General features: G+C 37.6%; 2 non-coding genes across 2 annotated transcripts; one reads left to right on the top strand and one right to left on the bottom strand.

The window, feature by feature from the left end:
- Window positions 1-6207: 6207 nt before the first annotated feature.
- On the top strand, window positions 6208-6314 carry LOC141650503 (small nucleolar RNA R71). Its single transcript, XR_012546531.1, has one exon. It is a non-coding gene; the product is annotated as a small nucleolar RNA R71 (small nucleolar RNA).
- An 11494-nt stretch (window positions 6315-17808) lies between these two features.
- LOC141650472 (small nucleolar RNA R71) lies at window positions 17809-17915 on the bottom strand. The gene has a single exon (XR_012546502.1). It is a non-coding gene; the product is annotated as a small nucleolar RNA R71 (small nucleolar RNA).
- Between the last annotated feature and the right edge of the window lie 6344 nt (window positions 17916-24259).

The raw sequence follows: 24259 nt of genomic DNA, 5'->3' as shown, positions 1-24259 counted from the left end.
TTTTTTTTTTCTTTTCTCCTTCATTCATTACCAACTTCATAGAGTGCAAATCGAGCCAAAATTGATATAATACAACGAATGCCACTAAAACTACTAAACTAGCTCAGCAAAGGGTAGGCTTAGTTTATGGATTGTAGCTAAAGGGTCAACTGGCAATTTTTGGCTAATGTGAAGCTAATGGGTAAAATGAATAAAAGGGATTTTCGCAAGCATTCTCCAAACATGCAATACCAACCACTAACCCGAATGTATGCAGGTAAAAAGAAATTAAATGTCATACTTGTGCAAATTAATGTTACACGATATGCAGGGAGTAACTACTCACAAACCTAAATGAAACCGGTCATGAATGACACCAGTTTATAAGGCTCTAATTCCTCAGAAAGTTTTGTAGTTTGCCAAAATTTCAAGTCAAGTCTAATTGTTCAAAAAAATTTGAAACGAAATTCGAGATATTGCAAAAACTCTTGCTAAAAGACGTGATAAAATGCAGGGTTTATGCAAAAAGACAGCTATTAGCAATGAATACTCCAATCTGACTCAACCTAATATGCAAAATTAAACGTGATATTTTTGAATCTTTTGAATTTTTTGAATATTTTCAAATTTTTTGAATTTTGTATATATGGAAAATAAAAAACAATGCAAGACAAAAATGTAAACGTGAATGCAAAACAGAATGAAATGCAACGCATAACCCTTCCCCAAACCAAATCACACAATGCCCTTATTGTGCGAAATCATGTAATGAAATAAAAGGGAAATGGGATCTTGCGATAAATAATAACTAAAATTGACATAAAAGAAAGACTCGGAAACTCACAAGACTTTAAATGCAGCAAAAGGAAACCTCCTCAAACCAGCGTGAGCTAGGAGGTTTCAGTAGCCAGCAGTGCTACCAAAGGTACCTGAAAAGACAGAAAAATACCGCGCGTAATTCCGAGAAAGCAAAATTGGAACCGTAAATTACGTGCAAAGAATTAAAAGAACGAGGTATAGCAACTGCAGTGGTCGATCGACCGCTCTTACCAGTCGATCGACCAAGTTACCTGGAACAGTAGCTTCTGTGCTGCGCGAATCAGTCGATCGACCACTCTAGTCAGTCGATCGACCAATATACCTAACGTGAACAGTTCCTGCTCACGAATTAACTCAATGTATTGAGTTAACTCGGTTTAATAACCTGTAAATGCACATAAAAAAAACGCGCCCAAAATTGCGCAAAAACCCAAAGTAATTGTCTAAGTCGAGCTAATTATTAAAGCACACAAAACAAATAAAGCTAAATGTTTCAAAACCAAATCAAACAAAATGTTTAAACTCCGGGTTGCCTCCCGGTAGCGCTAGATTAGACGGTCCCAGCTCGACCCACTTTTCGATCATCAAAGAGCACAAATCACTCGGCCCACTACTAGGCTTCGATCAACGCAGTGGCTTCAGCAGCTGTCATTAGCTTCAAGTCCGGCCTCCATAACACAGCTTTGGAAATACAACGACTTGGAAACCCATTGACCAAGTCTCTAATAGCCCTTTACCGCGTCTTCTTCTTATTTGGAAAGGAGTCTTTAGATCCTCCTCCCGGGTCTACAAACCTGTCGAAGCCTGTACAAGAAGAGACAGAACGATATTCCTCCAATTTGCTCCCAAGTCAAGGGGCGTTAAATCAACAGCAGTGTATAATTTAACGGGAGGAATAAAAGAACTCTTAACAGAAGCAGCTAAAGAGAAGGAGCTAGTCGGACAAGCTAGATCTGCAATTACCTGATTATTGTCATTCTGGGGAGTCACAAGTGACGAAGCATCATCATTAAAGGAAAAGATATCCATCTGCATAGGCTCTGTCCCATAAATTGCGACCTCCAAGGCATCCAACTCGGCCTTCTAAAAGGGAGACTCACCATACACATTGTCGTCCTTCATATCGTTAGCAGAAACATTGCTTTCCGTGGTCACTATACTCAATCGAGCATTCTCTTCTCTTGATCGAGAAGATTCCTCTAGCACATTACTCGATCGAATATCCAAAGAATCGCTCGATCAAAGTCGTCTTCCTCAGTTGTGCACGATCGAACAGTCTTGATGTCTATTCGATCAAACTTTTCTTGTGCGCCAGCATTGAAGTATTCAAGAAATACTTCATCGTCAACAATATCATCAATTTCTGAGTCGTACATATTAGCATCTTGCTCGCGACTACTTGAGCCAAGAGAAGCTCAAGTCTTTTGAAAGAAGCTTCTCACTGTTCAGCCTCTTCTTGTATTTGGAGTTTAAGCATCTCCACCATAGACTTGGGCATTTGAATTGACCCATCAGCATTTGGGTCTTGCCTTAATATTTTCGGAGTTGTCGAACCCCGAATCAAAAGGTTTCTCAAGTCATCAGGCATTGGAGGATGGAATTGTGCACTTTCAGCCGCTTCCTCGGTCGATTGACTAGGTTGGTTAGTCGATCGACTGAGATCTTCAGGTATAGTAGTACTGGAAGATCGGGGACTGGTCGATCGACCATGATGGTCAGTCGATCGACTAGTCCTGATACTGTTTACAGACGCCGTTTCTTTCTGCTTTTCAGACCCATCTTTTGAATTAAGGACTTTGTCCTTATCAACACCTGAAAAAAACTTCATGGCTCTCGAAATAAATGATCCGTCAATAATTCGGGTCGAATTATCAACAATATCAGTAGTAGGTGAGGTCGAACGACCATGGGAAATGGGTTCCAAAAGCTTTTGACTGTCAGGTAGAGAAGCATTAATATTCTTCTGTTCTGACAGTTCAGCCTCTTCTCTTCCCGATTCATCTTTATTAAATTCCGGGCTTGCCCTTTTCATAGCAGGCCCTTCAGGGGTTGATCCACTACGGACGTGCATACCCTGCACGGTCTCCATGTGTTGAAGAGAAGAAGGGTCGGCCATTCGGGACTGAGTTGATTAGAACATTGCTGCATATTCTTCATGATGTTTGGCAACGTTGGCCTCAAGCTCTCGCATCATAGCTCTGAGATCCGCAATGGTTGTAGTTAAATTATTATCCATGAGATGACCTGTGGATAAGAGAAAACTACAAGAAGAGTGTAAAAGGAGTTTAAGGAACGGAAGTTCCTTAAACTAGAAAAAGACTAAAACAAAAAACAACTAAAACTAGCGCCTCCTCCCCGAACGGCGCCAAAATTTGATACCCGTCGGAAGGTGTCAAAAATAATATTTATAATCCAAACTAAAACTATAGATAGTGATAGTAAGGGTCGAACCACAAGGAGGTAGGGAGTTATAGTTGTCTTAATTTTAGTTTAGGAAATTTGTGGGGGGGGGGGGGGGGGGGGTTGATTGGTTGATTGTAAACTAATTACTGAAAATTAAATGAAGTTTAAAATAGACAATAAAAAGTAGCTAGGAATTTCGGTTCACCATGGCTTAAGGGTCGGTCTAGCAAAGTCAAGGTCTGTCCAATACCGTCTCAGGATGTCAAATAGGTCGTCTAAGTCCCTATTCAAATTAAGCCACTCGGTCTCTTTTCCACCCTAGAAAGAAACTAAATTACTCCGCTAATTTCTCAATCTAGCAAAGGGGTAAATTCTCACTGCAGTAAATAAGACCGGTACGGGTTCAACCTAGACTTAATAAAATCAACTCATGATGCCATGGATTCCCTAATTCCAAGCATAGGGTATTTAGCTACTCATGACTATGACAAAAACAATAATAAGATTAACAAACGCTAACGAATTCATACTTGAAATAATTAAACAAACAAATAACATAAAACGACAATTAAGGCTTCGGGAAACTAACTAGCAATTTCTATACTATGAACGAAATAGAGTAAACTGAGATAAGGAACTAAAGTTACCAGTGGGAAGCAGGAAGGAATCTGAAAATACGAACGAAAATTGTATTGAATGATTATTGAATGATTATGCCCTAAAACAAACTTGATAAGGAACCCTAAAATTTGATGATAGAAGACTGATTAAAAACTCGATGCTAAAACTGAAAACTAAAGCTACGTTATATAGGAATATCACGCAAATCTTATTCCTAAACCTAATATATAATGGGCTTAAGCTAAATCTCGTCTTTAAATTCTCGTCAGACTCGTGGAGAGGTCGATCGACCACATCACCCAGTCGATCGACCAAGAGCGCTGTACAGAATTGCATTCTGACGGATTCTGCAGCGCGCGCCGATCTTAAAACCGTTGCCATTTCTTCGTTACTTGGTCAAATCAGGCGTTCTACGCGGCGTTAGATTGCTAAGAGGATAAGCTTTCACCTCCAGTTGGAATCACTCGATTATATGCTATAGAACACGAGATATAGCCATCTGAAGCAGCCTGCAATGTCGAGAAGCATTCTGACGGTCTATAGACCATGTAGGTCAGTCTATAGACCACTGTAGCTGGCAATCCGCTTCTAAAACTCACGCAAATACACCTTTCAGGCCTTGAAATGCATTCTAAACTTCAAGTCCGAGTTAAGTATTCAATGTCCTTCCTAAGCTTAGCTTTCGGGGTCAAGATTTGGTTCATTTTCTGCTCATTTCCGCAATAATCTGCAATATTACATAAAAATACGAGAGTAGACAGAAATAGGGGAAATAGTAGAATAAACTAAATATAATAGACATAAAATGCCTGGAAATAAAGATGTAAAACATCATATTATGGACACGCATCATCAACAATGACAAAGTCCATCGGGATGAAGAATTTGCCGATTCTCACGGGAACATCTTCCCATATCCCTAACGGTGTCTTCATCGATCTATCGGCCATTTGGAGTGTGATGTTGGTACATTTAAGTTCTCCCATCCCTAGCCTTTTTCTAACCGGATACGGCGTAACACTCACACTTGCTCCTAGATCACATAAAGCCGTGTTGATCGTGGTGTCGCCAATCGTACACGGTATTGAGAAGCTTCTCGGATCTTTAAGTTTCGGAGGTGAGCTCCCTTGAAGGATTGCACTACTCACCTTAGTGAAGGCGATAGTTTCAAGCTTCCGGATCGATTTCTTTTTCGTAAGGATGTCCTTCATGTACTTTGCATAGGCCGACACGTGATTGATTAATTCCGTGAAAGGAATCGAGACTTCCAAATTCTTCACAATTTCCATAAATTTTCCAAGTTGATCATCAAACTTAGGCTTAGCTTGACGACTCGGGAATGGAAGTCTAATCACAATGGGCTCCTTCTTCTTCGCCTTTTCTTCACTTTTCTTTGAAACTTCTTCTTTTGTTGGTTCTCCTTCCTTGGAGTTTTGCACAACTTCTTCTTTGTCACTAGCTTCCACAACTTCATCCTCAACTTGCTTCTTTGGTCCTTCATATCTCATACCACTCCTCAAGTGAATGGCACTAACTGTTTCATGTCGTGGGGGATTACTTTGAGGTGGTAATTGCCCCTTTTGTCTTTGAGAGTTTGAAGATGCTAGTTGGGTCAATTGAGTTTCCAACATTTTTGTGTGGGCTAGGACGTTGTTGATGGTGATGTCTTTTGCTTGGCTATCTTTTTGCATTTGAGTGAAAAATTCTTGTTGATTCTTTTGCATTTGGAGGACTGCTTTTTGAACATCAAAATCTTGGTCATTTTGTTGATTGTATGGAGTTTGATTTTGGTAACCTTGGTTTTGGTTGAAAAAGTTTCTTTGATTTTGGTTTCTCATGGGAGGTGGGGTGTATGTTTGTTGAGGGTTTTGAACATTTTGGCTTTTGTATGAGAGATTTGGGTGGAATTTGGTGTTTTCATTGTAATAGTTGGAATAAGGGGTACCACTCTTGTATGCTTGAAAAGCATTCACTTGTTCATTTGTTCCCCTACATTCACTTTGGTCATGTCCCAAAGTTCCACAATTCTCACATATTCCACTTGGAATTAATGAAAATGCTACCATGGCATTAACTTATTGCTTTGGTGATTTTGAGGATTCTTCAAGCTTAGCCATAGCCTTTTCAAACTTCAAGTTGATGGTATCAGTATGAGCACTAAGTTGAGCACCCAATTGAGTAATAGAGTCCACTTCATGCTTTCCTCCTCTAGTAGCCTTGCGAGGTCTACTATATTGTGAATTATGGACCGCCATTTCCTCAATTTTGTTCCAAGTTTGATTGTCGACAACTTCGGTGAACATACCATTTGATCCCATGTTGAGAATGTTTCTTGAGTCTTCATAAAGACCATTCCAAAATTGTTGTACCAAGAACCACTTGCTAAGTCCATGATGAGGACATGAGCGACAAATTCCTTTGAATCGCTCCCAAGCTTCATACAAATATTCTTCATCCCTTTGCTTAAAACCCGTAATTTGAGCTCTTAGCATGTTAGTCTGTTCCGGAGGGTAGAATTTTTTGTAGAAAGCTAGAGCCAACTTCTTCTAAGAATCAATTCCAAGAGTAGCCTTATCAAGGCTTTTCAACCATTGTTTTGTGGTGCCAATTAGAGAAAAAGGGAATAAGACCCATCGAATTTGGTCTTGAGTTACACCGGTTTGTGAAATCGCATCACAATAGTCACAAAATGTTTCCATATGGGAATGAGGGTCTTCACTAGGCATCCCCCCAAATTGGCTTCTTTCGACTAATTGGATAAATGCGGATTTTTCAATGAAATTCCCGGTTAAGTGTTGTGGTGTGGGAGTACCATTGGGTAGGGTCTCCTCGGTTGGTACGGAATGTGATGAAAACTTTGGCATTGTGGGTTTATTTTGTGATTGATTTTGTGTTGGGTTCTCCTCACCTTCTCTTGCAAAAGGGTTGATGAAACCAATAGTATTTGTTTGAATATCTAAAACCTCACCAATACCTCTCAAAGTATTTCTAGCAAGTCTTCTATTGGTTGTCAAATTCCTTTCAATTTCGTGATCAATGGGTAACAAGTTACCTTGTGATCTTCTAGACATGCAAAATATCTAAAAACTCGAAAACACTTAGAACAAACCTTGAGGAGCTTTACTTCCCCAAGGCAAAGAAAGACACAACTAATAACAATCTAAGAAAATCAAATCAAGTTAACACCGTCCCCGGCAACGGCGCCATTTTTGGTCGGACTCACTCGGAGCTTAATTTTCGGTTACTTGTCGTTAGGAGCACCTAGACCAAAACAATATTTATAACTTCACAAACAACTCTACTATTAGTAAAGAGGCAAGTAAAGGTCGGATCCCAAGGGACGGGTATTGATGTAGGATTTTCGATTGCAAATAGCGGTGTCTAGAGGTGTCACAATATGGGTTGAGATAAGAAGATCACTAAACTAAATAACAATAAAAGTAAACAAACAAGATGACTAAAATGAGATGTAAACAATTGATTAAAAGCACTAGGGTGTCATGGGGTCATAGGGGATTCATGGGAATTGATCATACAAACATATTTTCAAATTATAAGCAAGCAATTATTGTTGTGATAGGATCGAGTTGGTTTATATCTTACAATCCTAGGAAGGTTTGGGTCCCGGAGCCGAATCGATTAGATTGTACAACACCTACAAGTCGATTTAATCCTCCATACTCAACTATATGCATGGTCTAATGAGACTCGAGTTGGTTTATGTCTTACAAGTCTCATTGAAAAGGTAAGTGATGGGTAAAAAATGCAAGGATTCATAGGCTCGCATTTCATCAAACATAACATGTACATAAGTTGAGATCACAACAAGGAAGAAAATAAATTATGAAAACATATTAAATTAAGCATGAATCATCCCCCATGTTGGTTTCCCCTAATTACCTATTAACCCTAGTTAAGGAAACTACTCACTCATTATCAAGTTTAACATGTTAACAAGGTTGTCAATCATATTAACAAAGCAAAACATGATGAATAAATGAAGATGATTAACAATAATTAAAAAGGGATTAAGAGAGTTATACCTAATGATGATTCCAAAATAAAGCAAAGAATAATAGAAGTACTTGATGAATGATTGGAAAGTTGTCAATCTCCCAATAATAACCCAAATAATCTTCAATTACCCAAAATAAAAGATGAACAAAAGAGAGATTAAGGAAATGAGATTTGTATTAATAATTGATTAGAAGTTGATTACAAGATTAAGAAGAGATTAGAATGATATAAAGTATTCTAAAGATTGATAAGAAGAACATGATTAATCTAATTAGACTAATGAGGTATTTATAGTGGGGATTAGGTACACAAATTAGGGTTTACTAAGGACTTAAATGACGATTAAGTCCTTGAGGAATCGCTTCTCTCAGAAAAAGATGCGGGTCTACTTTTTGCGGGTCTTTCAAAAATATGTGCATCTTTCATGGAGCAAGAAGAGGACGTGTGGGTCTGTAACACAATCCGAGCGTCCAAGGTTCGGGACGAGCGGATTCTTAGGTGGCTAGACGAGCGGCCTTCAAGGTTGGACGAGCGTCCTAGAAGGCTTCTGGACGGGCGTCCCTATGGTGAAGACGCTCGGATTCTTGCAGTCTTGGACGGGCGTCCTGCCTGGTTGGACGAGCGGATCTCGTCCCAACTATCTTTTCTTCTTTTCTTCTTCTCTTCTCCCAACAATCCTCCGGGATTTTGTCGGGGATGCAAAGATTTCTTCATCATTGCCCATCTACTATACTATGTACAAAGGCCTTCTAGTCTTGTCTTCTCTTTGATGCTTGGTCATTAGATTCGATCAATTTAGCTCTATTTTGCCATGAAAATGCAAGGTTTGCACTCCTCTCCTACCAAGGAAACAAAATCTCAAAGAATATGCAAAACAAAGGACTAAAGATAGTAAATGACCCAAATATGCACTAAAAAGCATAGGAACGAGACTAATTCGGGGACTAAATATGCTCAAATAATGGTCACATCACAAGCTTTTATTGCATTTCAACTAGTGTAAAAGGTACACTAAAGATTATAAGATATGAAGTAGTAATAGTGTATTGACTATTCATATACGATAATCGCATTTATCGTTTGAATTTTATTAAACTCACCCGTTACGTTGTTATATCCAAATGGGTTATAGAGACAAATTGAACCCCATTAAACTGAACTGGATTGACATGGTATTCGCTCCTAGTTACTTATATGAAGTGATGTCTTGAAGTGACTAGAGTGTGATGCGATTGATGGCAAGTTCATGTGCCATAGAGTCATATGGGATGACTAGTCGATCACATAGGCAGACTGTATGGGACACCCTGTCGGGCAGTTACCGCTTATAGTGTTCTGGTAATTCATAAAGCCTGGTCGTGGCAGGAGCTACTATAATATTCTTATGAGTCAATTCTTCTGACTTGAGACTATTCGTCCAAGCTGGTACAAATATCTGATTAGCTTTGATTTATGCTCTACGATTGTCGTAAATGAGGTCAAATGGGTATATTTTGGGTTATGATGAACTGTGGCTGAACAAAGGAAATAATGCGATAGGAATTGTCTACCCCTTGTCAGGGTTGTTTGAAATCTCAAGGCCACTCGAGGAGTAGTGAACTGGAAATGCGTGGCCACGCTCGGAAGGTATCTATGGTAGATAATTCCGGTCAGACAGTTACACTCCAGATCGAAGAAACCGCTTAAGATATGATCTATTGCAAGTACGACCTGCAAGACACCTTGCATTGAGTGGGAGATTGTAATAGGACAAGAGAATTGGTGACACACACTTGTCTCGGACAAGTGGGAGATTGTTGGAATATGTGTCCTCAACAATAGTGCGATCACATGATTTAATATCACAATTAAATCTCATATTAAGAATACGTAAGGGATGATTTATTATATAGTCAACTGATCAACATTAATCGGTAACGATTGGCTTCCTAGAGTTTGACGTTACTGTCGTGGGACGGTGGTGGTCAGTTGATCCCTTAAGGTCAAATCTAAAGTTAATTAATTGTATGTCGATACAAGTTGATTAATTCCTTAAATATGAACAATTTATATTTATGAGAGGAAATATGTATCTTATTGTAATGTGATTAAATAAGATCCTATTTAGTGGATTAATATGTTAATTCACTAAATTATGTTGAGGTTTTATAAATATTTCGAGGTAGAGGTAATTAGTTATTTACATTTACAGGAGGTTTTAAATTTAACTAACTAGCTATTATGGGACTCATTATATGTTGATATAATGATAAAATATTACTCAATAAGTTGAGTGAATATATGTTTATTAATTTGTCACATAATTGTTGTTTGATCAAATTACTATTTAATTATGTAGATAATTAATCATAAGACTTATAAGAATTTGTGGGACAATTATTATAAGACAATAATGGTGTTGGAATATGTGTGCTCCGACAATAATGCGATCACAACTGTCGATCATGATGATCACATGTTTAAATCTCATCTTTAAGAATACATGTGGGATGTAATGTTTTACAGTCAACTGGTCCACACATATCGGTAATGATTGACTGACTAGAGTTTGACATTACTGTCGTGCGACGGTGGTGATCATTTGATCCCCTTAGGTCATACCTAAAGGGTAACACTCTTAATTGAATATTTAATTGATCGTATGACGATACGAGTTAATTAAATTACTTAAAATTGACGGACGATTTTGGAAGTAATATTTACGTGTCTTATTGTAATTTGATTAAATAATATACGGTCTAAGTAATCAAGTTGTTTTATTACTTAGATGAAATTATTGTTTAACGGAAACAATTGAAACTGAATGAATAATTTAGTATAAATACAAGATGTTGTGATTTATAAATTGGTAAACCATTTTGGTACAAGTAATTGTGAATTACTATGTTAATTTTTATAAGTGACATATTTTATTAATATGTTGATTTTTAATTGTTAAAAATATATTTTATATATAAGACGTCATGTAATGTGTCACATGTGACCTATTGACAAAATCACAAATAAAATGGACTCATCCATTTTATGTGTGTATACCGAAATGGAGGGTGTATTAGGATAAAATTGTGTTGATTATTTATAAGTGGAAAACATAATTATAAAACCTACACCTAGCCTTGCATGCCTATATTCTTGGTTAGAGAATCAAGCCCATGCATGGGGCACCCTTCCACACCCACCAGTTTTGCCCTCTAAAGAGAATCAAATGGGTTCTTTTATTATTCATTCACATAATTCTAATTTTCTAGAGTAAGAAATAGAATTTTTCTCTCAACATCTTAAGAGAAACTAGAGAAATAAAACTCCAAAATCATCCTCTCTTGGTCGAAATATCAAGAGACAAAAACAATAGTTTTGGATCAATTTTAGTAAAGATTATTATTGTTCTAGATCAAGTAATATTAATCTTTTAAGAGGTTATCTTGGGTATTCATCTTTGGGAGGGATTCTATCTTTGAATCTTGTTCATCCATATAAGTAAAGCTCAAGAACAAGTAAGAAGTAGATCTTACTTGTGCCCTTTGATCCAAAATTTTATAGTAAGGAAAACGATTTCTCCTCTATTCTTATTCATGTTTGCATGCATAAGATCTATATTTAATTTTATGACTAAATTAATTGTAACATATATGAATATGTCGAAAAAATGAGATATAGATTTATAACAAGAGGTATCATGAGCCTTAGGTTGTTTGCATGCAAATCGGTTATTGTTTTTCCGAGTTATAAGATTAACAAACAAAACTTATAAATTTGTGTTTATTATGATATATCACGAAATTAATTATGCATGTTAAAGTTTCTGGTCCTAAATTTTTTTTAGGATTTTTGGGTTTATTTATGGATTTTATTGTTCATTTTATATAATAATGACATTAAAATGTGATTTTTAAGATAAAAATGTCATGTCATTTTTGGACTAAAAATAGCTAAACTTCGTTTTTTCCAGTGGTTTTTGGATATGTTTTCACATATATTATCTAATGATGGCCTGTAAAGTTTCATAATAAAATGAGTTGTTATGCTCGAAATATGGATTTTTCAAGTTAAAATCGTATTTAAATGGAAAAATAGGTTAATATGAGTAATATTTCGAATATGGTCATAGAAATTTAGTATGTTGTCACATGAAATTTTACAAGATGTGTGTAAAATAATTGGCTATAATGAAGTCTTTATGCATGATTTATGAATTTTTGATGAAAAATCACATAAATAGTGACTTTAATTAGTAAAAATTGCTAAAACATACTTCATGACTAAGGAAAAACGTCACATGTTGAATTTTATCACATATTTCAGATCTAAAATTTAAAAGTTGATAAAAATATTTTTTCTCATATTTTTATGGTTATAATTGATAAATCCGATAAACCGCAACATTGTTTTTCCTCGATAATTTTTTCGAACTTTTTAACCTATATTTTTGAACATTATGAGTGTCATGGTATTTTTCCAGAATGTTCATAAGTTTAAATTTCAAATTTTGAAATTATTTGAAATTTTTTATGATTTAATTTGAGGTTTATGGCATAATTTTTGTATTTTGAGTCCATTTATGAACAATATTAAGAAATATAAGTTAATTATTGTCAATATGTTAGTGGAGAGTAATTTTGAGTCCTAAGTTGATTAGGGTAATTAACTTGTACATAAATATGAATTTATGTAATTATTGTGATTTTTAAAAGTTTAAATCACGCAAATCCGTAAAAACCGATTAATATATGATATTGGGTCCTTAAAGGTGATTTAGCATAAAATGGGCATGTTCATACATATTATAATGCTGCATTTTATTTATGATTGTCATATTTTATGTTTAAGTAATTTTGAATTATGTAATTTTACTTAGTATGGCCTTAGTTTTAATTGATATTACCCGAAATGTATGGGAATATCGATTCGGTTGTAATTTATTGTGATCTCGTATCACTGTTTTGTAATTTAATAGATTTATTTTTATTTTAATTACAAATGTATAATAGGAAGTTATGTAATTCATTTACAATTTTATTTATTACTTTGTAATTTCCCGGAGTTTCCATGAAGACGGTGTTACCTCGAGATGCGTGCCAAGACCGAAGTTCAAGGGACCAAAGGAGTTGGTTTCCGAATTTTTAATAGTTTATTAGATTTACTATTCTAGGAAGGCCATACTAGGATTTTATTTATATGTTGCATGCATCGCTAAATCGCCATAACTAAAACATGCATTATCATTTTAATCGAGTTTATCGACCGTGTCAATTACAATTATCGTAGTTCACCGCTTTAGTTCACATAAAACGTGATAGATAATAAATTGACATGACCTCTCGCTAAAAATAAACAATTGAGACTTAACCTTACCAAAAAGTAGAAACCATGAAAACCTATTTAGTGAGGGAGTGCACTCGGCCACACCGGGGTACAAACCTTGTTACGTAGGGGAAGTGGGTGATAAATGTCTATCCACCGAATTCATGTTAATGAGGGTTTCATCGGCTACACCGTGCCCAAGTTGATGTGGGTTTGAATCATGGACACATTTATTCGAAATTTGGATTGAGCTCAACGAAAGTATTCGTAACCGTAGTTGCATGTGTTCCGGGCTAAAGATAAATGTTAATGTAATTTTATCGACCAAGAGTTCTAAAAGTAGAATCGATTAAAGACTTAATCCACCGAGTTATATTGATAAGGGTTTCATCGGCCACACCGTGCCCAAGTTAATATGAATTTGGATCTTGGAATCATTTATAATAGTTGGGTAGAGGTCACTATATAAATGCTCATATCTTGTTAATTTATTTACAAGTATGATATTAAAAAGACAAATGTTAATATTTCCTTTTCCTCCATACTTGTAGGTCATTACAATGAATCCATCAAACGCTACTACACCGATAACTATTGAGTCTTGCCACAATGTTTTTGACGACGTTTGCTTCAACAATGATTTCGACACTACTAGAGAACTTCATTTTGGGATAGGTTCGGATGGAAACCTAAAATTCATCACTTCTTCTAAACCTCCTACTACTACTACAAGATCTCTTGTGAGCCGGTCTCAGGAAGATCGCCTTATAAAATCTATAGGATATTTGTCTTTGGAAGAGAAAGATGCCAAAACAAGTGGGAGCTCAAGCAATCAAGTTCTTGCTTCCAAGAGCAAAAAGTTTAAGAACAAGGGAAAGAAAGGGAAAAACTTCAAGAAAGTTGAAGATGAGTGACATTATTGCTATGGCATGGGACATTGGCTTAGGAATTGACCCGTATATTTGCGAAATATAAGGGAGGGAATCATCGTTCCAAAAGGTAAAATTCCTAAGGAAATTTATGTTATTGATGTAAATTATACTTCCAGTACGACATGGGTACTGGATACCGGTTGTGGTTCTCACCTTTGTAATCATTTACAGGGGTTAAGAGACGTGAAGAGGCTTAGCAAAGGAGATGTGGATCTACGCCTTGGAAATGGAGCTCGAGTAGCGGCCGAATCCAAGGGAACTTATGTATTAGCTTTGCCTAATGGATTTGAGTTGTATTTACATAATTGTTTTTATGTGCCTACACTTTCTAAAAACATTATTTCTATCGCTATGTTAGACATGGACGGTTTTTGTTTTGTCATTAAGAACAATCGTTGTACAATTTCAAGGAACGACTTGGTTATAGGCCAGGCTCCTTCCATTAATGGCATTTACATTTTAGAAACCTCGAATCCGACTAATGACATCTACAACATTCAATCAAAGAAACTCAAATCAAGTGATCCAAATGAATCGTTCATTTGGCATTGTCGATTAGGTCACATAAACGAGAATCGCATCAAAAGATTTATTTCGACTAATGTGATTACACCAATTGATTATCAATCATATGGAACATGCGAATATTGCCTTCTTGGCAAAATGACTCGAAATCCTTTTAGTGGTAAAGGGACACGAGCAAGTGAACTATTGGGACTCATACATACCGATGTATGTGGACCAATGAGTATCACCGCTCGAGGAAATTATGACTACTTCATAACCTTCACCGATGACTTGAGTAGATATGGGTATATCTATTTAATAAAGCATAAAAGTGAAGCTTTTGAGAAATTCAGGGAATTTCAAAACGAAGTAGAGAACCAATTGAACAAAAGGATAAAGGCACTACGATCCGATCGTGGTGGAGAATATCTTAGCCTTGAATTCGATTCACACTTGAAAGGTTGTGGTATTATATCACAACTTACTCCACCCGGAACACCACAACTCAATGGTGTTGCCGAAAGGAGAAATCGAACCCTACTTGATATGGTTCGATCAATGATGAGTCAAACCGAGCTACCAAACTCGTTTTGGGGATTTGCGATTCAAACCGCAATTAGATCTTTGAATAATAGTCCCACGAAGACAACCGAAAAGACTCCATATGAGATGTGGAAGGGAAGAGTTCCTAATATATCCTACATGAAAATTTGGGGATGTGATGCTTATGTTGATGTGACCATAATTTAAGCATATTTAGTCCCCGAATTAGCCATGTTCCCATGCTTTTTAGTGCATATTTGGGTCATTTATTGTCTTTAGTCCTTTGTTTTGCATATTATTTGAGGTTTTGTGTCCTTGGTAGGAAAGGAGTACAAACCTTGTATTTTCATGGCAAAATGAAGCTAAATTGATTGAATTCAATGACCAAGCATCAAGGAGAGACAAGATTAGAAGGCCTTTGTACATACTAAAGTAGATTAGCAATGATGAGAAAAGATCCTTGCATCCCCGAGGAAATCCTCAAGGATTCTATGAAGAAAAAGGAAGAAAAGAAGAAGGAACGAAGCTGTAAGACAATCCAAGCAGATTGTCTACAAGCCGCCCGTCCAAGAAGTAGAATCCGAGCGTCTTCCCCCTGTGGACGCCCGTCCAAAACACGCAGAATCCGCCCGTCTTCCCCAGCTGGTCGCCCGTCCAGAATCACCAGAATCCGCCCGTCCCGTGCCCTGGACGCTCGGATTGCCTGTCAGCCATTTCGTCTTCTACAAGCTTCAAGGAAAGATGCGCATATTTTTCTAAGACCGGCAAAAAGGAGACCGGAGTCTCCCTAGAGACCGGCGATTCCTCAAGGACTTAATCGTCATTTAAGCCCTTAGTTAACCCTAATTTATGTACCTAATCCCCACTATAAATACCCCATCAGTCTAATTAGAAGAGTATGTTCTTCTTCGCAATCTTTAGTGTAGTTAATATCAATCAAATCTCTCTTTAATCTTGTAATCAACATTTAATCAAGTTTTAATACAAGTTTCATTTCCATAATCTCTCTTTTGTTCATCTTTTATTTTGGGTAATTGAAGATTATTTGGGTTATTATTGGGAGATTGACAACCTTCCAATCAAGCATCAAGTACTTCTATTATTCTTTGCTTTATTATTGGAATAATTAGTAGGTATAATTCTCTTAATCCCTTTTTAATTATTGTTAATTATCTTCATTTATTCATCATGTTTCACTTTGTTGGTATGATTAACAACCTTGCTAGCATGTTTAACATGATAATGAGTGAGTAGTTTCCTTAGATAGGGTTAATGGGTAATTAGAGGAAACCAACATGGGGAATGATTCATGCTTAATTTAATATGTTTTCATAGTTAATTTGCTTGCTTGTTGTGATCTCAACTTATGCACATGTTATGTTTGATGAAATGCGAGCCTATGAATCCTTGCATTTTTTACCCATCACCTATCTTTTCAATGAGACTTGTAAGACATTAACCAACTCGAGTCTCATTAGACCATGCATATAGTTGAGTAGGGAAGATTAATTCGACTTGTAGGTGTTGTACAATCTAATCGATTCGGCTCCGGGACCCAAACTTTCCTAGGATTGTAAGATATAAACCAACTCGATCCATCACAACAATAATTGCTTGCTTATAATTTGAGAATATGTTTGTATGATCAATTCCCATGAATCCCCTATAACCCCATGACACCCTAGTGCCTTTTATCAATTGTTTACATCCCTTTTTAATCATCTTGCTTGTTTACTTTCATTGCTATTTAGTTTAGTGATCTTCTACTTCAAACCCCAAATTGTGACACCCTTAGACACCACTAGTTGCAATAGAAAATCTCATCTCAATTCCCGTCCCTTGGGATCCGACCTTTACTTGCCTCTATACTAATTGTAGAGTTGTTTGTGAAGTTATAAATTGTGTTTTGGTCTAGGTGCTCCTAACGACAAGTTCCGAAAACTAAACCTCCTAAGAGGACACGACGAAAAATGGCGCCATTGCCAGGGACGGTGTTAACTTGATTTAGATTTTCTTATAGTGTTATTAGTTGTGTCTTTCTTTGCCTTGGGGAAGTAAAACTCCTCAAGGTTTGTTCTAACTATTTCCGAGTTGTTTGATATTTTGCATGTCTAGAAGGTCACAAGGTAACTTGTTACCCTTTGATCACGAAATTGAAAGGACTTTGACAAACAATAGAATACTTGCTAGAAGAACTTTGAGAGGTATTGGTGAGGTTGTAGATATTCAACCAAACACTATTGAGTTCATCAACCCTTTTGCAAGAGAAGGTGAGGAGAACCCAACACAAAATCCAACACAAAATTAACCCACAATGCCTAAATTTTCATCACATTCCGTACCCACCGAGGAGAACCTACCTAATGGTACTCCCACACCACAACACTTAACCGGAAATTTTATTGCCAAATCCGCATTTATCCAATTAGTCGAAAGAAGCCAATTTGGGGGGATGCCTAGTGAAGACCCTCATTCTCATATGGAGACTTTTTATGACTATTGTGATGCGATTTCTCAAACCGGTGTAACTCAAGACCAAATTCGATGGGTCTTATTTCCTTTTTCTCTAATTGGCACCGCGAAACAATGGTTGAAAGGCCTTGATAAGGCTACTCTTGGAATTGATTCTTGGAAGAAATTGGCTCTAGCTTTCTACAAAAAGTTCTATCCACCGAAAAAGACTAACATGCTAAGAGCTCAAATTACGGGTTTTAAGCAAAGAGATGAAGAGTCCTTATATGAAGCTTGGGAGCGATTCAAGGGAATTTGCCGCTCATGTCCTCATCATGGACTTAGCGAGTGGTTCTTGGTACAACAATTTTGGAACGGTCTTTATGGAGACTCAAGAAACATTCTTAACATGGGATCAAATGGAATGTTCACCGAAGTTGACGACAATCAAACTTGGAACAAGATTGAGGAAATGGCGGTCCATAACTCACAATATAGTAGACCTCGCAAGGCTATCAGAGGAGGAAAGCATGAAGTGGACTCCATTACTCAATTGGGTGCTAAACTTAGTGCTCACATTGATACCATCAATTTGAAGTTTGAAAAAGCTATGGCTAGGAATTAAGAAGCCTCAAAATCACCAAAGCATCATGTTAATGCCATGATGGCATCTTCATCAATCCCAAGTGGGATATGTGAGAATTGTGGAACTTTGGGACATGACCAAAGTGAATGTAGGGGAACAAATGAACAAGTGAATGCTTTTCAAGCATACAAGAGTGGTACCCCTTACTCCAATTATTACAATGAAAATACCAAATTCCACCCAAATCTCTCATACAAAAGCCAAAATGTTCAAAACCCTCAACCAACATACACCCCACCTCCCATGAGAAACCAAAATCAAAGACCATTTACAACCAAAACCAAGGTTACCAAAATCAAACTCCATACAATCAACAAAATGACCAAGGTTTTGATGTTCAAAAAGCGGTCCTCCAAATGCAAAAGAATCAATAAGAGTTTTTCACTCAAATGCAAAAAGATAGTCAAGCAAAGGAAATCACCATCAACAACATCCTAGCTCACACCAAAATGTTGGAAACCCAATTGACTCAACTAGCATCTTCAAGCTCACAAAGACAAAAGGGGCAATTACCACCTCAAAGTAATCCCCCAAGACATGAAACGGTTAGTGCCATTCACTTCAGGAGTGGTATGAGATATGAAGCACCAAAGAAGCAAGTTGAGGATGAAGTTGTGGAAGCTAGTGACGAAGAAGAAATTGTGCAAAACTCCAAGGATGGAGAACCATCAAAAGAAGAAATTTCAAAGAAAAATGAAGACAAAGTCAAGGAGAAGGAGCCCATTGTGATTAGACTTCCTTTTCCAAGTCGTCAAGCCAAGCCCAAATTTGATGACCAACTTGGAAAATTTATGGAGATTGTGAAGAATTTGGAAGTCTCGATTCCTTTCACGGAATTAATCAATCACGTGCCGGCCTACGCAAAATACATGAAAGACATCCTTACAAAGAAGAAGTCGATCCGGAAGCTTGAAACTATCGCCTTCACTAAGGTGAGTAGTGCAATCCTTCAAGGGAGTTCACCTCCAAAACTTAAAGATCCGGGAAGCTTCTCAATACCGTGTACCATTGGCGACACCATGATCAACAAAGCCTTATGTGATCTAGGGGCTAGTGTGAGTGTTATGCCATACTCGGTAAGCAAAAGGTTAGCGATGGGAGAGCTTAAATGCACCAATATCACACTCCAAATGGCCGATAGATCGATGAAGACACCATTAGGGATATGGGAAGATGTTCCCGTAAGAGTTGGGAAATTTTTCATCCCGGTGGACTTTGTCATTGTTGACATGGAAGAAGACTCCAATATTCCAGACATTCTAGGTAGACCTTTCTTGCACACCGCGGGTGCGGTGATAGATGTGAAGCATGGAGAGCTCACTCTTGAAGTGGGAGATGAGAGCATAACTTTCAATCTTGACAAGAACATGAGAGCTCCCCATTTGCATGAACCATGTTTTATGGTTGATCATTATAGCCGGAAGGATGATAGGAAGAAGTCGGAATTCCGATGGAAGAAGAAAGTTGATGATGCTCCATTCAAAGAGCAAGTGAATTGTGACAAAGAGAGCTTGAAAAGCTCACCAAAGTCAAGCAATGAAGAGGATGGCCTCATTGGCCATGACAAGAAAGTGGGAGAGTTGTCTCTATCAACTCAAGAGATCTTTAGTGACCAAGTAAATGAAGTTTGTGGTCTTTGGGACGATGAGTTTGAAGGGATTTTCAATCCCTATATTGGTAATGCTATCAATCATGACCAACATGAAGGACAACAAGTGCAAAGATCTATTGAGGATCTTTATCATGACAATGAACAAGCTTTTGACTACTTCTTCAAGGTGTTGAGCAACATCAACAACACCTTGGACATGCCCCCATGACATCTCACTAAGGATGAGAGTTTGGTGGAGTCCTCTCCAAACCACCATTTGTAAATATTTCTAACTCCCTAACTCGCATTTTAATTCTTACATTGCATTTTTGTCATTTTTGGATTTTTATGCTTTGATCAAGATAATTATCATTTTTGAGAGAAGTGAGGGAGGGACTAATGATTTAATTGATGTGTAGTGCTTTAGCTTAGTGTGAGGATAGCAATTGCCTAGGCTATTCATGCCTTTGTAGTGCCTCTACAATGAAGAATACGGGATTTGAAGAATGAAAAATGACACGGGATATGCAAGTGCACGGATGGAACTGAATCCGGGTAGACCAGGTGAAATCCGAGCGTCCTTAAGGGGAATCCGCTCGTCTTTTGGGAATCCGAGCGTCTGTTGCAGAATCCGTCCGTCCAAATGAGCTGCAAAATTGAAATTTTGGGACTGTTAGAGAATCCGAGCATCCCAGCAGAGAAGACGCTCGTCTGAAGGAATCCGCTCGCCTTTGCAAGAAGACGCCCGTCTTTTTGCCAGTGCAAAATAAGAAAACTCGCTGTAACAGAATCCGCCCGTCATTAAGGGAGTCCGCTCGTCCTGCAACTGAAGAATCTGAGCGTCCCAGCTAAAAGACGCTCGTCTTTAGGCGCGAATTCCTGAACCCAGATTGAGCAGAATCCGAGCGTCCCGAATGGTATCCGCTCGTCTTCCCCTGCAGTTTCGAAAATTTTGGGTGTTTTTAAATACCCCTCCCACATTCATTCCTTCATTCATACATTCAAAACACTACCAAAACCCCCAAAACTCCAAAACCCTCATCCTCTCCATCACCAAAACAAGATTTCCTCAACCAAATTCAACAAAATCAAATCCAAACTTCCTTACAACAACAATTAATCTCTCCTTTTCCAACAATAATCAATCCAAGCACCAAAATCTTCAACCTTTGAGTCGATTTTTGAAATACAAAGGCAAAGCCTTTCATCTTAAAATCGATTTGGGTATAATTGGAAATTGAAGATTTTCAATCTTTTCTTGGTAAAATCATCAATGGCAAGAACAAAAGGATCAACAAAGGCACTTAAGGCAAAGGCACTCTCAAAAAGGCAACAATGCCTTCAAGCAAAGAAAGCTTCAATGGCTATGGTGGTTGCTAGTGCAAGCTTGGAAGTTCAACAACAACAAAATCCTCCCTTGGAAGCAACAACTTCAACAACTCCGGAAATTGCTCAATTATCAAACTATCCGGAGGTAATTTTCATTTCTAACTCCCATAGGGATACATTTGCCAAGTATGCTAAGAAATCCATTCTACCCACCAAATTCCTATGTGAAGATGCCTTGAACAAATTGGGTGTTCTTGAACAAACAAAAGCCTTCTTTGAAGCCATGGGGTTGGGAAAATTGTTTACTACAAGAGAATTGACATACCTCTCCCTTACCTTGGAATTCTTGAGTTCATTGAAAGTGACTAAGGTAGATACTAGAGAATACATCGAGTTCCGCCTTGCCAATGTGAATAGGCGCATCACCTTTGATGTTTTGAGTAAAGCATTAGGTCTTAGTGATACACCTCGTTATTATAAGAAGCCCGAAAAATATGATCCCGCTCCTCTTTGGGAGGCGATTTCCGGGAAGAAATTTGAGAACTTTCATGCTTGTCGCGCTCTATTAGTCCACCATCCGGGCATTAGAGTGTGGCACAAGGTCGTCGGGAATACTATCATTGCATGAAAAGACACTAACCACTTTACCAAGCTCGATTGTGTTCTACTTGAGTCGGCCTTAAATATTGGAAGGGAATTCACCAAGCCTTACAATGCTCTAAGGCTTTTGGTGGAAAGATGGCTCAATGTTGATTGTGGAAAGGAAGGCACCGCTTTTATCGTAAATGGATGTCTAGTTACTCTCTTGGCCAAGTACTTTGATCCGAATTTCAACAAGGATAGCAAGTATGTGGCGAAAAAAGGGGGTCATCTCATTGACATGGATGCCATGATTAACAAGTACAAGTGGGTCAAGCATAATCCTCTTGACATCGAATATGGGTGGCTCACCAATGATGCTAGATATTTTACTTTGCCTTCCAAGATATGCCGTTTGAGTGTCCATCGAACAAACTACCTTCTTCCACTCTCAAAGGAAGCCGAATACATCATCCGTCAAAAAAGGGGTGAAATTGAAATGCCCTCCTCCTCCATTGTCACACCACCCTATCCATTCAAATATCAAGAGTCCAAACCCGAAGGTGTTGAAGTGGGCAATGACTACATGACTCTACTTATGCAAGAGATGCACAAACAAGCTTATAAGGATCGGGAAGATGCATACTTGGCCCAATATCCACTCCTCCTTCATTTAGCTAGGCAAGGACTACTTGATCCTTCATGTCCTTTGCCTATTTGTGCGGATATGGAAGTTTTCTTTCCAAGTGCATCTAGGGGTGAAAGACCGGGTGACGAAGAGGTTGTCGGTGATGAGGTTGTTGATGATGAGGGCATTGTTGAAGAGGTAAATGAAGAAGAAGAGGATGATGAAGGAAGTGATGAAGGAAGTGATCAAGGAAGTGAAGAGGGGAGTGGAGATGAGTCCACTTCTATTGAGGAAGATGATGACAATGATGATATGGTGGAAGACTAGCAAGCTTTGGAGGCTCCTATCCTCTTGAGGTTTGTCTACTTCTTTCTTTGTTTTATTTATTTTATCTTGATCATGGTTGAAGAGTCTTAGCAACATAGAGGACTAACACCTCGACCCCATTGAGGTGTTCTTATTTTATTGTTCCAACTTTTGAAAATCCAAAATGACAATTAGTTTCATGCATTGCATCTTGTGTGCATGAACTACCCCCAAATTTAAGACATTAGAAATAATGTCTATTTTGGTTTGGGGAAGTACATGCATACGCAACGGGAGGTAATCTAAATTACGCTTTCCGTCATAAACAAAAACCCATGCATCATGTAGTGTAGATTAGTATAGCTTGCATTTAGCATAGAATTCATGCATCCTACTTGCATAATTTCCCATCATTTTGGCCATTGAGGACAATGCCCATATTAGTGTGGGGATGGGGAATTCTAACTTAACTTTTATTCAAAAACCCAAAAAAATCAAAAAAAAATCGAAAAACCAAAAAAATTGAAAAATTGAAAATCCAAAAACAAGTTCATTTCCTTTGTATTGTAGTTATGTATATATTGTTGTATATATTATGTTTGTTCTATCCTTGTTCACATTGATCGACTACGCCACATCCGAGACATGAGGATATTGAAGACCACATGGTATGATCTTTCCAATCTCCTTTTTCCTCTTTATGTTAATGAGTATGTGGCTTTATTTTGATTGATGCGGTATAAACAATGTGAATTTAGGACTTGCATTTAGATTATTTGGCATACTAGTTGGTAGAATCATATGCATTAGGATGTATAAATGTTAGTTGCATCATGGCATGTAGTTTGCATGTTAGAAAAATTTTGTGAAACCGTCTATTTGGGAAGCTTGACAAGTGTATATAGGCCCTAGTAGATGCTTTTTCTTCTTAAGACTTTGCTTGTTAGAATACTTGTAAAACACCCTAGGATGTGTCATGCTAGTATCCTTTGACCCATGGATTAAGGCCTAGTCAAGATTACCTTGTGGTGTGATAACTCCTTAGCTACCGTTTATTCCAAGGTGACCCTTGAAACCATGCATCAATCATCCATGTTCTATCATATTTTTGTCATCAAAGGGAATGGGCACAAAAAGAAATTGATTTGAGTTCAATGAAATGAAAAGAAAGAAAGTATGCAAAATTGCATCAAATAAAAAGAGGAGCAAATATAGAACTCCTAAAGCTTCAAATATAAGCCACCCTCACTACATATGGGGTGACTTTGAAAATATTCAAAAAGAAAATGCAAAAGTTGAAAGTTGTCAAGTGTTGAAAAGCCAAAAATTAAAAGAAATGGCAAAAGAAAGTGTTCTCAAATGTTATATGCCACAAGAAATTTGGGGGAAAAACAACAACAAAGCAAACTCCCAAAATGCAACTCAAATACTATCGATCCCTTTATCCATCGTATCCATTTTTGTGCATGGTAGAGAGGGGACAACCCTTCTTCTTGTCTAGGCAAGAGGGGGAATTCCGCGATCCTCCAGTGTTTCTAACACCATAGGGAGTCTACTCTTGACAAAAGCATTTAATGATTAAGGACAAAGGTACCCTAGCTTGACAC

Source organism: Silene latifolia, chromosome 3 (genome assembly GCF_048544455.1).
Source record: "Silene latifolia isolate original U9 population chromosome 3, ASM4854445v1, whole genome shotgun sequence".
Taxonomy (NCBI): domain Eukaryota; kingdom Viridiplantae; phylum Streptophyta; class Magnoliopsida; order Caryophyllales; family Caryophyllaceae; genus Silene; species Silene latifolia.
The sequence above is the reverse complement of the archived record's forward strand: the minus strand, read 5'-3'. Positions and strand labels throughout refer to the sequence as shown.